Source organism: Nannospalax galili, unplaced genomic scaffold (genome assembly GCF_000622305.1).
Source record: "Nannospalax galili isolate Female #2095 unplaced genomic scaffold, S.galili_v1.0 scaffold20457, whole genome shotgun sequence".
NCBI lineage: Eukaryota > Metazoa > Chordata > Mammalia > Rodentia > Spalacidae > Nannospalax > Nannospalax galili.
In genome coordinates, this window is record NW_008338575.1 from 1 (window position 1) to 4,251 (window position 4,251).

The window sequence follows — 4,251 nt, forward strand, 5'->3', positions numbered from 1 at the left end:
CCTTCAAACCCCCAGCTCCCAACAGCACCACTCCACGGGGTGGGAGCCCCACGTGAGATCATGCAGGACACCCAGTTCTCTGGAGCACCAATGCATGAAAGAGAAGCCTGGCAAGGTGAGAAGAGGCAGTTTAGTATGGACCGAGCCCAACATGCAGCCACCCTGTCCCAAGCCAGTTGATGTGGTCCAGGGGGCCATGATCACACCACAGGCCCTGGTGGTGTCCGGGCCCATCCAGGGAGGGACAAACACCTGGGGAGAGCTCGACAACCCTGGTGGACTGATGCTGAAGGATGGAAAGGCCTCCCGACACCTCACAGATGAAGGGTGAGAAACAGCACCTCTCACCTGGCAGGGTGAGAAACGGCAGGGTGTATGAGCTGCATCATTTTCACCTGGGCCCAGGGGCCTTCCTTCCTTCCAAGCAGCTGGGATCGCACTGTGGCCCTTGTTGGTGTCCGGGCCCAACATGGAAGGACAGACAGCCGGGCTACAGCTCACCATCCCGGGTGTGTGGGCCACACCTGGATTCGATCTCTGCCCAGGTCCCAACTTGACTTCCCTGGCCACAGACTCCCTGGAGCCACATTCAGCCTCCACCATGGGTGAGTTAGGGCCCTCTCCCCAACAGGACGAGGTGCCACCTGACTTCGGACGTTCTGCAAGACCACGCCACCACTGGAGTGTCGTGATGGTACCCCCAAAAACATGTGGGTGAAACCAACGGAGGCTTGCAAGGCTGGTACCCAAAACTCCTGACCTCGAGATGATGATGATGATGATGAGATGGACCCAACAAACCACTGGTGAGTGGGAAACACCCTGTTCCAAGCACCAGCACCTCCCTAAATGTATGCTCACGAACATTCCCTCTCCCTGCGGCTGCCACCCACCCTTTCCCCCAACAGACACCCCTCACACCCCACCCAACACCGAACACCCCACACACCACCCCCAACCTTCCCACAGCTAAATCCAAGGCCTCTTTCTTAGACCCAGGCAGCCAGGACCACACTGAGGCCCCTGGTGGTCCCCTGCCTCATCCAGGGAAGGACAGGCACCTGGGCAGAACTCGCCAAAACCTGTTGGACCAATGGTGCAAGACTTCAAGGCCTCTGGACCCCTTGCGGATGAAGGAGCAGCCTGGCAGGTTGTGAAATGGCAGGGTATGTGAATCGCACCCTGTTTTCACTGGAGCTCAGGTGAATTCCTTCCATCCAAGAGGCCAGGATCACACCTCAGCCCTTCTTGGTGTCCACACCCAACAAGGAAGGACAGACAGCTTGGCTGCCGCACAGGGACTCAATCCCTGCCCAGGCACCGTCTTGACTTCCCTGGTCACGCGGACTCTCTGCAACCACCCTCAGCCCCCACCACAGGTGACTCAGGGCCCTCTCCACAACCAGACAATGTCCCCCAGCCCCAGCCACATGACCCTGGCCGTTCTGCAAGTGTCACGGTGGTACCTGAAACTCACCTGGGCGAAACCGATGCAGGCTTGCAAGACTGGCACCCACCACTCCTGATGACCACGAAGACGACGTGCACCCAGCACACCACTGCGAGACTTCTCCTTCACACGTCCTATGCACGGAGACAGTGGACACTGAGGGATGCTGCCCGGACTGTTCTATGATGCAACGGCAGCCAGGGCAGGACAGGGACAGAATGAACACAAAGACAAAGATGCCTGGGCTGAACAACACAAAGGGCCTGGGCAAAAGTCCCCCAAGACAGGAGCCTGGGCCCACCAAGGAAGACACCTGGGAGCCCCAGGCAAATATTTCCCCCAAGGAGCCCAGGCCAAGCATCGATGGTAGAAGGCCCAGGCCAAAAGTTACAACATAGCAGCCTGGGCCCAGCAGGGCAGAGAAAATGGCCTCTGTCCATCCCTGACCACAAGCCAGTCCCATCAACAGACAGAGCCCAGGCTCCACACAGCAGACCAAGGGCCTGGGCTGAAAAGTCCTAAGGGAGAAGCCCAGCCCCATCACCGACCTCAAGCCAGTCCCATCCAGGGGACCGAGCCCAGGCACCCCATAACTGGAACGAGAGGGCCTGGGCTGAAGGGTCAAAAGGGGGGAGCCTGGGCCTGACAACAGGGAGCAAACAGCCCGGGCCTCTACCCTTCTCTGATGATACCAGCCACCAGAAAAAAACTAAAAGGGACAAAGCAGGCCTGCTGTAAAAGCCCAAAGGGCCTGGGAAAAATCCTCCGAGAGGATCCTGGGCCCACCCCCAGGAAGACACAGGAGCCCTGGGCAGCCATTTTCCCCACAAACCCCTGGCCAAGGCAATGGTGCCCGGCCAAGCGTCTATGGAACAGGGCCCGGACAAAGGGTAAGCAGACGGAGCCTGGGCCCCACAGAGCAGTGCAAAACAACCCAGGCCTGTCCCTGAGCACAAGCAAGTTCCTTCAATGGAACTGAGCCTGGGCTCAGCATCAGCCAACTAGGGCCCAGGAAGAACGACAAAGCAAGGTGCCCGGACCCTACAAGGAGCAGCAATCAGCTTGAGCTCATCCCTGACCCCGTTGTGGTGAGGGCCAAAAAACCAAAAGAACCGCAAAAAGAAAAAATGAAAAAAAAAAAGAAATAAAGCACACAAGAAAATGAAAGAAAGAAGAAGGCCAGGGAAGCAGGAGGGGCCCAGGCCCACCCAGGGAGAGAATGAGGCCTCTCCACAGAGACCAAAACACCTACGCCACCTCCCGGTACCACAGTCCCTGGCCGGACACCAGATGGGACCCCACCACCTTGGGGCCACTTTTCCACCTACCTTCAAATCCCCAGCTCCCAACAGCACCACTCTCTGGGGTGGGAGTCCCACGCGAGATTGTGCAGAACACCCAGTTCTCTGGACCTCTGACTGATGAAGGAGCCTGGCAAGGTGAGAAGAGGCAGTTTACAGTGGACCGCACCCAATGAGCACCCAGCCTGTCCCAGGCAGGTTGCTGTGGTCCAGGGAGCCAAGATCACACCGTGGCCCCTGGTGGTGTCTGGGCACATCCAGGGAAGGACGGGCACCTGGGGATAGCTCAACTACCCCAGTGGACCAGTCTTGCAGGACAGCAAGACCTCCCGACCCCTCGCGGATGAAGAAGCAGCATGGCAGGGTGAGAGACGGCAGGGTGTGTTGACCACACCCTGTTTTCATCTGGGCCCAGGAAACTTCCTTCCATCCAAGTGGCCAGGATCACGCCACAGCCTTTGTTGGTGTATGGGCCAAATAAGGAAGGAAAGACAGCCAGGCTACAGCTCACCTTCCCAGTGAGTTGCTTTTCTGGCTTTCCAGTAATCTCTATAGCCTCTGAATTGCACAGTTGTTCTAACCTCACAAACCATTCATGTGATGAGGGGCAGAAAGAATTTTCCTCCACAAGATTTACTGAAGGAGATGCTATTCTGAGGTTAGGAAGGTGATGAGAAGAGGCACAGGAGTCTAGAATACAGTGTGAGCAAAGGCCACCCCACAAAGCCTTGAGATTCCAAATAGCTTAGCTGGGAAACCCTGTATAAATGAGGACTGAAATAAAAGGTAGCAAGACTGGCGATCTGGAGAATTATGCAGCTTAAGGTAACTAATGGGCCAATGCTTTATTAGCATGAGCTGCTGGTCAGAGAGTCTTAGTACTGGGCTATATTCTCAGTCACAGCATAAGTTCTAGAAAGAGAAGAGGGAGGGTGGACAAGGTGATTATTAAGGAAATGGACAAAATGACTGCACAGAACTGAAGGTGTATTGTAAATCTCCAGACTCGATGGGATGACCTGAGATATGAAAGAGACCATGGGGCTGAGGAGATGGCTCAGTGATTAAGAGCACTGGCTGCTCTTGCAGGAGCCCCAGGTTTGGTTCCCAGGACCAACACGGCAGGTTATCAACCATATAAAAATCTGAGTCCCAGAGGATCTGACACCCTCTTCTGACCTCCGTGGGCATTCCACACACAGATGCACTTATATACACACAGACAAAACACTCATACACATAAAATGAAAACAAATAAATATAAAGAAAAAAAGAAAGTGATGCCCTCTTCTGACCTCTGTGACCATTGCACACCATGGTGCACTTACATGCAGGCAATGCACTCATACAGATAAAGAAAATAAAAATAATAAACATGCAAAATATTTTTAAAAGAAAAAAAATTGAGCTGAGGAAACAGATCTGAGAAGTGAGAGTTGGGACAGACATGGAAGGGAGGCAAGGATGCTAAGATGTTCCTCTGGGTGATGTCTACAGTTG

The 4,251-nt window shown here is 54.7% G+C and overlaps 1 long non-coding RNA gene across 1 annotated transcript; it reads right to left on the reverse strand.

The window, feature by feature from the left end:
• Positions 1-33: 33 nt before the first annotated feature.
• On the reverse strand, positions 34-2,863 carry LOC115070394. The gene is made up of 3 exons (XR_003849559.1): positions 2,779-2,863; positions 1,478-1,584; positions 34-107 (listed from the first exon to the last, which is right to left on the reverse strand). It is a non-coding gene; the product is annotated as an uncharacterized LOC115070394 (long non-coding RNA).
• Between the last annotated feature and the right edge of the window lie 1,388 nt (positions 2,864-4,251).